The sequence below is a fragment of the Culex pipiens genome, chromosome 2, assembly GCF_016801865.2.
Source record: "Culex pipiens pallens isolate TS chromosome 2, TS_CPP_V2, whole genome shotgun sequence".
In the NCBI taxonomy this organism is placed as follows: domain Eukaryota; kingdom Metazoa; phylum Arthropoda; class Insecta; order Diptera; family Culicidae; genus Culex; species Culex pipiens.
In genome coordinates this window covers 71,662,372-71,675,520 of record NC_068938.1, presented here as the reverse complement: position 1 = coordinate 71,675,520, position 13,149 = coordinate 71,662,372, and the positions used below count along the sequence as shown (strand labels likewise).

The 13,149-nt window shown below is 36.5% G+C and overlaps 1 protein-coding gene and 1 long non-coding RNA gene across 2 annotated transcripts in view; both read left to right on the top strand.

The window, feature by feature from the left end:
* The window catches only part of LOC120422401 (uncharacterized), a 726,749-nt gene that overhangs the window by 442,805 nt on the left and 270,795 nt on the right, over window positions 1-13,149 (top strand). The gene's annotated exons all lie outside the window — the stretch shown is intronic.
* LOC120422420 (uncharacterized) lies at window positions 11,533-12,128 on the top strand. Its single transcript, XR_005606130.2, has 2 exons — window positions 11,533-11,703; window positions 11,764-12,128. It is a non-coding gene; the product is annotated as an uncharacterized LOC120422420 (long non-coding RNA).

Below are 13,149 nucleotides of genomic sequence, written 5' to 3'. Positions count from 1 at the left end.
CAAAACCGTGAGGAAGAATGTCGTTTAAGAAGAAGGAAGTTTCAACTGTTCCGGAAAATTGGCTTGGAAATATTGGAGCAACCAATTGGAAGCGGTGTGATGTTTAAATTTAATTTCAATGTTGTTCGCTGAGTAAACATTTTGAACAGGATCAGTAGGTTGGATCTGGTTTGATACCAGGGTGGTCCAAATTTGAGCTTATTCTGACCACTGTTTCGAATGTCTGTTCTGAATGTTTTGATTGTAGTATACGACTGGCGTCACCTGCTCAATTTCACACTGAATTGGCTAAACTTCTGCTATAATGAAGAGCAGCAGCAAATGAGGTGCAGATCGCCCGATAAGTGCACCATTATCACCATCCAGACATGTCCCAACAGACGGACAGATAGTCGGCGACTCGTCAGTCGGCAACCGCTGGCGCTAGAATGCTTCATTTACGTGCATCGCAGATCCTGTTTTGACACCTGTCAGGACCCATAATCATGTGTCCCGGGAGTCCCCTGGTGCGATGCGCATCGCTGGGAAAGCAACCATCCGTCACCGGAGTGCTATCTCTCTCTGCCTCTGATGATGGTCCGGTTGAGTCCACACCAAAAAGACGTCCTCATCAACGAGATCGCGCAACGGAAGATAACACGAACATTGTCACTTGGGTCGTGTTTGAATTTAAATACAGAAGAGACACACAGACCCACATACAACGGGATTGTACGCCATTAGCATACGCCCACGCACACGTGGGTTGAAATCCTTCTTTGTGGGAAACGGGATATCCGGACCAGGTTTTGTGGCATGTCACTGTCACGCGGGGTGGTTTTGTACTCCTACACCGCTGGCTGGCTTGCGCCACATTGATATCATTACGAGAGCGTTTGACATCAGGGGTTAAGGTTAGGTTCCGTAACGATATTTAGTTGGTGTGCACGCCGTTGCTCGTGCTTTTTGCTACAACCAAAGCAGTGGTAATGTAAAATTGGATCTGGCTGTTTGTGACGATTTGCGATTAGATGGGCAAATATGATTAAATGACATAAAATCTATATTCAGCAATTCTCCACGAAAACAGCATGGAAAAAAACAAAAGTGCTCGGGTCGGGCTCAAAATTTTTCTGGGGGTTCCCTGGCCGAAATAATTAGACCCGTATTTTTTTGTTTGGCCATTACAAAACCTACGCCGTGTTAGGGTGGTCTGAAAAATTGCCATTTTCGCCGATTTTCGCAAAAACAATTTTTTTTGAAAAATCATAACTCCTCGCCATTTCAACCGATTTCAATTGTCTTATACGCAAATGAAAGGTGATAAGTTGGCCTTTCAAAGAAAAATAGTAAGAAGTTTTAAAAATATAGCCTAACATATGAAAAGGGCGTATGAAACTTTAAAATGCCGTTTTGACGGTGTCTGGACCAAAGAGCCTATGTCTGGAAATATTTTTATCGGATTCCCCGGACATTTTTACATATTATACTAAAAATGGGAGGAGTTCATAAACAGGTTTCCGAGACAAGATTTTTTGAAAATAAAATCCGTGTTTTTTGACGCGCCGCGCGCAAAAACCGGAGAATGACGAAATTGGCAAAAAATCAACTTTTTTCACTAAAACTGCGATAACTTCAAAATTTCAGCGATGACCTATACATATCTGGGTACCAAAATTTGCGTCTTTTAATTTTGGTACCCAAACATTGATACAAGATTTAAAGTAACCTACCCGAAAGCTACTCTTATCTCAAATACCCGAAATTTTAATTAATAGCCAAACATTCTTGTATGTTTCTTTTAAAACCTGTCTGGCTTCTTCTAAAAACAAAAAAAAATTAGAATAACAGATCATATTTTACAAGTCGTGAATTGAAAAAGAGACGACCATTTCATCGTCAGAATTCCAGTAGATCCTCGATTCGCAACAATGATCGATACAATCATAATCCGACAACCGTTAGTTCAACAGATCAACGAATTTAGTCCGATATCATTCACTATTGATTGATCGAGACTCTATGGAAATTTTGACAAATCAGAATGGTTTTTATGCTACTTGAATGAAAATCACCGATTCTGATAGAATTACTAAATACACTATTACTAAAAACCAAATTAAAAAAAAACCCACATCCTAACCTGATACCCACATCAAGATAGAGAAAAAATCACATATGTAGCAGTCCATTGTACAAATGTAATATTTCCACTATCGGAGAACCTCCTTGTCTCGATGACAGCTTACCGGCCATCGATTAAGCCCTGAGACTGCGTCAAAGTGGGTTCTCGTAGCATGAAGTGGAGTCCATGTGTAAAAATGGAAGCTACATCAATATACTGAAACCTTCCATTTTAATTCCACATCGGATCAAATCATACTCCTTGCCAAACAAGCATCAAACCTATGATACTCATTATGACAAAGTCCAGGGATAACAAAAACCTCGCTTTTTTATATTAAAAAAATCAAGTCTGACAATGATTACTCTTTATTTCAAAATGCGTTAAAACTAGAGCGTCCAATTTCCCGTCCCGGGAAAAAAAATCCCGGGAATTCCCGGGATTTCCCGGAAAAAAATATTTCCCGTTTCCCGGGAAATTTGTAAATTTCCCGGGAATTCCCGAAATACAAGCAGAAGTATACGGTTTCCTACCTTTTTGGCACCAATGTTTTGAAATTATACAAAAAATAATAATTGGAGATTTGATTTTTTTTATTTCCATCTACTGTTCATATTAACTAATCAGCTTGTCTGTAAATTTCATGTCAAGGTTTAATTCAGATAATATTTATTTCTAATGCATTCACTTCACCACTAGGAATATTGTTTGCTTATGGATAACAAAACTTACGCTGTTATGGAATGAATAAAAACTATTTTATTTTTGACAACCTTTTTTAATGTTTTTTTTTTTAATATCATTTGAAAATAAGATATTTACATCTTCCGGCCAAGATCAACATTGAGATTTGTTAGACTTTTTTTTTAACCTTGAACATGTTGGATGGAAATTGAACTGATATAATTAAATTTTCAAAAAAGGTTTGTGTAAGAAGAATTTGTTTCTAAGTATTCGAGAAATTACAGATTGAAGTATAAATTTATGAAGCACGTGAGCTACCAAGGGTGTAAGAGGGTTGTATATGAAAAAAATATTGTTGAATTTCAACCACTTTTAAATGCTCAAAATTATTTTAGCATTCCAACGCCCAAGGCTCCAAAAAAGTTGGAACGGTAACTTCAACTCGCTGGTTCTCGGGCATAACTCACCCAATCAAGATTATTCTTTTTTCCAGTGATTTGTTAGGATGTCTAGATGTTCCTAGAACTTTGCAGAACTCAATTTGATCAAATCTGTTATTTTTGCGATCTTTTTTTTCGCGTGTAAAAAAAAATTCGCCAAAAATTCCGCGGAGGCAGTCTTTTTGAAAAAGTTGGAACGATGTTTTCGGTCGCAGAAATAACAGATTTGTTCAAATCAAGTCTGCAAAATTTTAGGATCATCTAGACATTCTTACAAATCCCTTGAAACAAGAATCGTCCCGATTGGTTGAGTTATGCCCGAGAACCAGCGAGTTGAAGTTACCGTTCCAACTTTTTTGGGAGGCTTGGGCGTCCGTGTAAGTTGGACATGCGTTGGGCGTTCCAGTGTTAATCTAATTGATTTATTAGGCTGAATACCATATAACTAAAGTCATATCATAAAACCATGAAAAACCATTAAAAACAACTTCGTATCAAATTTTCAAGTTAAAAAATAGTGTTTCAAGTTAGAAAGCGCTAGAAATTAGATTTTTAAGGTAAATTCAATGATTATTTATTAATTCAATTTTTTTTTTATTTTAACTTTATGGTCACTGAGACAAATTTAAAAGCAATTTCATGGTTGTGGAGCATAGATTTTCACTGTCCAAACACATTGATTTTAAAAAATCCTTCTCAACAAAAATACCAATAATATTTTTTTTCATTTGGGATGATTTGAAAAATTTCAAAATTGGAAAGTATATATATTTTCTCAAAGTTGCATAATTTTTTACAAGCAGTCAAGCCATTAATTGATCCTCACACTCATTTTGACCTTTAAAGTTGCTGTTCGATACAATTTCGTTGCAAAAGATTAATCAAAAACAGGTTTAGAATAATTTTCGTTAAATTTCAAATTTCCCGGGAATTCCCGGGATTTCCCGGGAAATTTGTTGAAAATTTCCCGTTTCCCGGGAATTTTTTAACCCCGGGAAATTGGACGCTCTAGTTAAAACATTACTGAAATCCTGAACATTTTTTTATCGAAAAAATTTCTTAGTTGTACAATTTTTAATTATTTATAGAAATGTTTCAATTTTCAATGAAAAAAAATATCAATTAAAACGTTTGCAACTCCATCAATGTTTTTTTTTTTAATTTTGAAATTCATTTCGGCTGTAAAAATAATGTATTTTTCATTTATAAAAATTTCTTCAACCTGTGGTAAGTTGCTTCAAGCATACAAGAGAAAATAATGTTATTTTTTATTTCTTTTTATGAAATGCGAAAGATACCAAAAAGCTAACAAGAATTGTTTTTCGAAAGAAAATAAATGTTTTTTTTTATGATAGAAAGTTTCGAAATCATCAAAAAGGGCGCTTATCTTTGTAAGATTAGTTTATAAAATTAGAAAAGTATTTTTTTGCAATTCCGTCCTTGAACTACTAAATTTTCTTGTCATTCGTGAACATCGAAAAGCCCGCTTTTCTGTACCTAAAATAACAGAATCGAATAGCAATACTTTTTAAAATAAATGCTAAAAAGTTCTACTTTTCAATTCAATTCAATTTGGGTTTATTTGTGAATAATCAAGTTACAATGAGTTCATTTAGGTACATAACAGGGTTTTGAAGATCCTTTCAACTGTGTGTTACATCGTAGTTCAATCGAAGGCATTATAGGTTCTACTTTTCAACACTGAAATGGTTGCTGAAATGTTCAACTTTTCAGCACTTGTTTAAGTTTTACACTTTTAATCATTTTTTTTTATTTTAACGGTTTATTGACAAAATACACAAAAAAATTACTAATAATTTCGGAATTACAAAAACCTCGTTGCACGACTCATTCTGAAAAATCTTCTTGTTGCAACTTGTTGCTTCAAATATTAAATTTGTTTTTCTCATTTCCGACTCCTTTGACTTCCACATGAAAACAAAAAAGGGCTGCTTCCAAATACCAAAAAAAAAGGATATGCATTGCATTAGAATACATTGAAACATCACAAACGTTGAAGTGCGACTACGAGAACTATCGATATAATTTTTGATTCATCCCATAAAGTAAAAAAAAGTAAATCTTTCCCAGTTCCTGAGGGGAACACCCTTGAAGAGTATCGGGGCCGGCATTTACAAAGCGGATTCAGTGGCAGTTTCATTCTCAACTTAATGTTAACATGTTAAGGTTAATGTTAATATTCCATAGGTTGCCTCCCTAAGGTGTCGTAATAAGGTCCAGTTTGTGACGATACACTACCTTCCCTTTACTAAGCAATCGATTCCAGAAGGGAAAAGATCACCATCCCATAAAGTACTGTCTGAAAAATATTTGCAACAAAAGATTGCGGCAGAATTGATCCCTAAGTTTGACAATTTTGGAATAAGAAAACAACAACAACCTTGGTTGATGTGCACCCTTAAATTAAAATGCCTCTTAGCCAACGTGGTTTAATAGAAAGGTTTATGGTGTAAATTGAAATGAAACCTTTTTTCGAAGACGACATAAATCAAGCATCATTTTTTTTATACCTGACCGTGTTAACGGTGAGTTTTAAATTGCCAAACAATGTTCACGAGCACTAGAAATGATTGATGTCCTTTAATGGGCTTTTGGGAGCAGATTTTAGCCACTTTTCTGCCTAATAATAAAGAGCCCCTTGGGACGATCATTGCCAAAGTCAATGATTTATGTTTCCACATGAGTTCATTTGAAGCTTCCAACGAGCTTTAAGCTTCCGCGCTCAATATATCACCCAAACTTTCGCTTTCGAGAATTTCTTAAACAGTTCACTCTTGAACCCACCCCGGGGCCAGGCTGGTCATTGAATTTTAATGACCCACTTCACGAACCCCCGGATTGACCTTTGCCAGCTGCTGACTTCCCCACTAGACGCCCAGGCTCGCAGTTGCTTGTTTTCGCTCGAAAAACAATTAAGTTCCGGGGTTCAGCTTCATTTGAATGCAATTTTACAAGCACCCTTGATGGTTGGTAATTAATCATACAGCCTGAAGGTGGGGGAGGCGTGGGTGGACTCAACCTGTTCCGACCAGGTTGGCGGCAACGATGATGATGATGATGATGAGGTGGACGGATTGATGGGCTCAGGCCACAGCACGGCTTGGAACGAGGCCACCGGTGTGTTGTCACAGTTGTCACTGATGGGATACCGGTACTCGGTACACCAAACTGGTGGACCATTAAAATTTTGTGACCGTGCTGAAGTTGAGTGCCTTGCCCTGAAGGTGATCAGAGCTGGTTTTCGGTGGAAATTATCCCAGATGTTGAACAGAGAGGTAGCATAGCCTACGATTCAATTCTGTGATTTCGCAAAATTTTCGCTCTCTTTGAATAAAATTAAAGCAAAATTATTTAAAACAAAAAACCTTGGTTAACGCAATCAACATTATTCTTTTCTCGAACAACTAGTAAAGAAGCCCGTGAAGCTTTTCGAACTTTATGACTAAATTTATGACTGCTATTTACCAAGGCACGTGGATATTTGCAGCGGGAGTGTCACAACACCCTTCTGACACGATTCTGCGAAAAAGCTTAAATGGAAAAATTATCACCAATGTAACCACCTCCCCTTCCACTTCTCATCTCACTTAATGGTGTCAGTAAGAAGATCTTAAAGATCATGTTTCGGAGCATGTCTTGTGGGAGTTTTTTTTTCGTCTTATCATGCTGCTCATATCACTTTCCACCGTGGAGAATTTGTTGGTTGGCTGGCTGCCGGCTGTCAGCTTTCGTGGCGAAGGAAGATAAATCATCTCATAAATGTCAACGGGGCGACACGCCTTTTGACATGTGTTTAATGCACTGTGTCAAAGCGTGTAGTTTAATGTGATTGGACGTAAAATGGCGTGAGTGCGCGCGCGGGTTCAGAACGCTTTAGCTTGACAGGTGATTGGCCACAGGAGGGGGAAAGTGCGTTTGATGAGTTAGAAAGTGCTGTTTTGTATATTGATTTAGATTGTCGACGATAATCAATCCGATTGTGAAATGAAAATTGAATTAAACATATTTTTTCCCTTTTAAGATACTTTCGTTTTACGGAAAACTTTACATGGATTGTTTTTATGTTTTATTTATCACGATTTTAAGTACGGATTCCTCTAACAAACAGGAACGTGAACGGGGGATCCCCACGTTTCTTCTTCCCCTGTAGATTCAGAACTGTGTTGTTGATTGAACATTCGTGCTCAAACTCAATCCATTTCAACGAATCATCTTCGCTGTTAACTTTACGCAGTTGACCTGGCCATAAGCCTTAGTTCCGGGATTTATTTTTACTTTACGAGATTTAAGAAAATTTTTAAGTTAAATTCATGCATTCATTTTGGCACAAAAGCAAAACTAATTTGCCTGATTTTTTAAATCAAAATATAGAATGCTCAAGTCATATTCCGTTCAATCCAGATATAGATTGAGTATGACATGAGTAAGTTGCATGACAGTAATTATTAAATATTGGTGATGACACATTGCATTTGCCATTTCAACTTGTTTTCTCATTAATTTGGCATAACAACATTTTTTTTATTCGCTGTAGAGCGAATAATTGGATTTTTTGAACGTATATGTAAGATTAATTAAATAGTTGTATAAAATGCAACATATGTCATTAAAAATAATAAAGTATTGACTGAAAACTCATGTTTTAGTTTTAAAAATAAACAAGGGTGCATTTTATCATTATGTTACGGTTTCTGGCAACATTAAATGATTTGTTTGTCATAATTAGGATTCAACAATAATATTGAATGGTCATTTGCAAAAAGCTTCAATTCCAAATTGAAAATTATGAAGGTTGCGCAATTGAAATTTAAGTACGGTAAATTGGGGTCAATCAGGACACATGAGGCGAATTGGGATAGCAGTTTTAACCTTGTTGGAGCACAATATTGTGATTTTTCTGGTTGATTTTGGTTAGAACAGACGCAGACCAAATTTAAAAGCTTCAATTGCTCTAAAAACTGCTGTCCCTGTTCAGACTGTAGTCCCGATTCAAGTATTTCGAAACAACAAAATAGAAAAAAAAACATTTACTTTAAAATTGTCTAAAACTGTAAAACCGTGCAATTTATAAAAAAAAAATCGAGTTATTTATGATTGTAAATTCCATTTAGCATTTTTTCCCCCATGGGTGCATTTTTTTTTCTAATAAGTCTTTATAATTACCTACAACCAAAACCTCAAATCGATACGAAATTTCCTACTCAATATATAAATATTCAAATATCCCCATGTCCATTTTATATGACATGCCCGTTAAATTGTGAGGAGCCTTTTATTGAAAAACTTATGATGCAAAATACCTTATTGAAACTTAAAAAATACAAAATATTTTTTTTTATTAGGTCCTTTAAGGTGCTGTGTTTAGTGTTAAGGTTTAGGTGTTTATCTTCCGGCCGACCGCTTCAGGTATTGGAGGATAAAAAAAATTCTAAAACGTAAAAAATATGGGTGGTTTTATCTGTTTTATGTGACTTTGCCAATGTTTTTCAATGTTATTTTTTAGGGGTCAACTTTGGCCTTATTTTTAACTAACATTTCCTATATTTCAAGTAAAAAGAAGTATGCAGTAATTTTTCCAGTGTCCCAGACTATGATGAATGATAATGTTTCCATTTTTAAGCAGAAAATGTGAAAAACTAGCAAAACATTAGGCCAAATACTACCAAAAACAAACATAAACTGAACAACAGCAATTCCCCACGAAAACAGCATGATTCGAAAAAAAGTTCTCCGATCGAGCAATTTTTTTCTGGGGGATCCTTGGCCGAAATAATTAGACCCGTATTTATTTGTTTGGCCATTATGGTGACCTACGCTGTGTTAGGGTGGTTCGAAAAATGGCAATTGTCGTCGATTTTCGCAAAAACCAGTTTTAAAAAAAAAATCATATCTCCGCGCCATTTCATCTGATTTTAGCTGTACTAGACGCAAAAGAAAGGTGATTAATTTGGCTATTTGGGAAAAATAGTAGGAAGTTTAAAAACTCTAGCTTAACATTTGAAAAGGTTGAATGAAAACATAAAATGCTGTTTTGAATGTCTCGGGACCAAAGAGCCTATGTCTGAAAATATTTTTATCGGATTCCTCGGAAAATTTCACATAATATATCAAAAAATAGTGAAGTTATGTTTTCGATACTCTGAGATACGATTTTTTGAAAATAAAAACTGGGTTTTTCGACGCGCCACGCGCAAAAATGGGAAAATGACGAAAACGGGAAAAACTCGAATTTTTTCACCAAAACTGCAATAACTTTAAAATTTTAGCGATGACCTATAGATGTTAGGGTACCAAAATTTTCGTAATTAAAAGATGCATTTTTTAATTTCATAACATTTATAGGTCATCGCTGAATTTTTCAAGTTATCGCAGTTTCAGTGAAAAAAAAAAACGATTTTTTCCCGTTTTTTTTTTATTTTTCCATTTTTGCGCGTGGCGCGTCGAAAAACCCAGTTTTTATTTTCAAAAAATTGTCTCTCAGAGTATTGAAAACATAACTTGTCCCGAGACCTTCAAAACAGCATTTTAAGTTTTCATACGACCTTTTCAAATGTTAAGCTAGATTTTTGAAACATTTTACTATTTTTCCCAAATAGCCAAACTAATTAACTTTCTTTTGCGTCTAGGACAGCTAAAATCGGATGAAATGGCGCGGAGATATGACTTTTTGAAAAAAAACGTTGCTTAATCCACCTCTAGGTGGTTAGTGCCTTCCTCATAATTGGATCCTTAAGCCCTACACTAGGGTGTTTCATCCAAAACCAAAAGTTCTCAGAATCAGGCAAACCGAGGTTCCCCTAGTAGAGGATACCCATAGGGACTCTCATGCCAAATATCAGCCCATTAGGTTGAGAATTGGCCTGTCCCCAGCGGTTCAAAGTTTACATGGAAATTACTATGGGATTTTTGTGCTTTTCGTTCAATCGTTCCTACAGGTCTGGGGACAACATGGATTCACTCGGAATAAAGACAGGTGTGTAGGGGATGGTCCAATGAACACATTCCAGAAAGAATTAGGCTTGTCCATTCTGTCCCCAAGGTGCGCATTGGATCGACGTCCGGTGTCTCCAAAACCAACGATTCATCCTTCAAAAGCATCGCATTTCCTTAGTATGCTATGACGGCTAGGTGGAAACCACGACGCCCCATATGAGACGGTGAACACGTGAAGAGGCATCGATTGCATTATTAACACAAAATCATCATTTTACTTTATTTAGAATAGGGGAACTATACCCTTTCTCAGCCTATTTGTATTATCGGCCTATCAGCACTTTGATCATGAATTACAGCTTAAAGAAAGTGTTTTTGACTGTCCCAAAGTAATAAATAGCTCAAATAAAAGTGAGCAAGCAAATCATCATTGTTGATACATCTGAAAATGATGATTTAATAGCGGAAATGGCAAAAGTGATGAGAATGGGTCGAACGGCTTAGTGTGATTAAAATGGGTATATTTCCCCTAGTTGAAATTCTTCCAGGAACATCAATAATTATAATTTTAGTACTTTAAAGAATGTTTCTGAGCCAAAACTCGAGTAGATGCTCTGCCACGTGTTCACCGTCTGACATGGGGCGTCGTAATTTTCTCCTAGCCGTCATAGCATACTAAGGACAATGCGTACATTTGAAGGGTGAATCGATGATTCTGGAGACACCGGACGTCGATCCAATGCGCACCTTGGGGACAGAATGGACAACCCTAATTCCTTCTGGAATTTGTTCATTGGACCATCCCCTACACACCTGTCTTTATTCCGAGTGAATCCATGTTGTCCCCAGACCTGTACGAACGATTGAACGAAAAGCACAAAAATCCCATAGTAATTTCCATGTAAACTTTGAACCGCTGGGGACAGGCCAATTCTCAATCAAATGGGCTGATATTTGGCATGAGAGTCCCTATTGGTATCCTCTACTAGGGGAACCTCGGTTTGCCTGATTCTGAGAACTTTTTTGTTTGGCTGAAACACCCTACCCTACACCCTTCCAAAAATCATAATTTTCTGAGTTCAATATCCCACTTTTTCATACGATTTTTTGAGTTCAGGAACTACAACCAAAAAAATGATTATATGGGTTGAACTGAAAAAATCGTATGAAAAGTGGGATATTGAACTCAGAAAATTGATTTTTGGTAAGGGTATTTTGATACGACTCTATTGATGCTCTGTTTACCTTTCCTACCAAACCTTGCTCCCGTATAACAGCTGTATGTTGAAGTCAAATGATAAAACAGCATCCGTATAACAGTTTTTCTAACGTCAAACGTCGAAGCTCTTTTTGTCAACCTATTTGTAAACATTTTTTGTGGACAAAGACAGACTAAGCCAACGTAATATTTAGCCATTCAAGATCCGAAGCCAGATTAAAGTCACCACCAAAAGATTCGGCACCGATGGAGGCACCGGGCGTGAAATATGTAAGATGAAGTTGCCAAAGATAGCAATAACAGTAAGTGTTTCTTTTATCAAAATAATATAGTCGCGAATTTACAATTTTATTTCTTTTTAGGTTCTGCCTGCGTAGAACTTCCGGTGGACAAACTTGCTGCTGTCCAACGCCAGATCCTAGAGTCAAACCTACATCGTCGCTGAGCCATCACCAGGATGGTCGCTCTAAGTTGCAAGAAGTGGCCTACTTAACCGCCGCGAGTTGCCCCCTGACAAAAAATGAGTACCGCCTCATTATAGTATGGCTCCTTTCAAACAAAGAAAATTTCAATTCCCCCCTTTAATGACCTCTCTTGGAGGCACCCATAGCCGGATCCTGGTTCCCCGCAGTAATGCGGGACTATTCTTCACCACAAAAAGAGTCAATGTTTCATTTGTATTGCATTTCTACGTAATGTTGTGAATAAAAAAATGTGCTTAACCGTCTTTTCCGTCTTATTTCGTCTTATTGATAGGATTACTAAATCTTGTTTTATGCTCCTTTGAATAGTCTTTCAATTATCTGACTAACGGCGGGTTGCATGATGGACCCCGACATCATTTTCATCAATTTTTTTGAGATCCGGCCTCCAAAAAGTGTATAAATAACACTTAAGTGCTTATATCTTTTGATAGGGTAATCAGATCATCGATGTTTTAGGAACATTTGGAAGGTTTTTCAATTATCTTACTAACGACGGGTCGCATTATGGACCCGGACTTCTTTTTCATGGAAATATATGAGATCCGGCCTTGAAAAAATGTATAGACAACACTTAAGTGCTCCTAACATTTGATAGGGTTGTCAGATCTTCTATGTTTTGGCCTCGTTGGAAAGGTCTTTTGATTACCCATCTAACGATGGGTTGCATGATAGATCCGGACAACGTTTTCATCAAAATATATGAGATCTGGCCTCCAAAAAGTGTATAAATACTTAAGTGCTAATAACTTTTGAAAGGGTTGTCAGATCTTCAATGTTTTGGACTCATTAGAAAGGTCTTTCAATTATCCAACTAGCAACGAGTTGCATAATGGACCCGGCCAACATTTTCATCGAAATATTTGAAATCCGGCCCCTAAAATGTGTTCAAATGACACTTAATTGCTCATAACTTTTGATAGGGTTATCAGATCTTCAATCTTTTGGGCTTGTTGGAAAGGTCTTTTGATAACCTATCCAACGATGGGTAGCATGATAGATCCGGACAACTTTTTCATCAAAATATTTGAGATCCGGCCTCTGAAATGTGTACAAATGACACTTAAGTGCTCATAACTTTTGATAGGGTTATCAGATCTTCAATGTTTTGGGCTCATTAGAAAGGTCTTTTAAATACCTTTCTAAAAATGTATGATCAGACGGGTTTTCTTTCAAAAACCACCCTTTTTAAAATCTTTCAAACTTTAGCCGGAATCGTTTTTTTAGCATAACTTTTGAAATACTTAACAAAACTTCATAATAGTT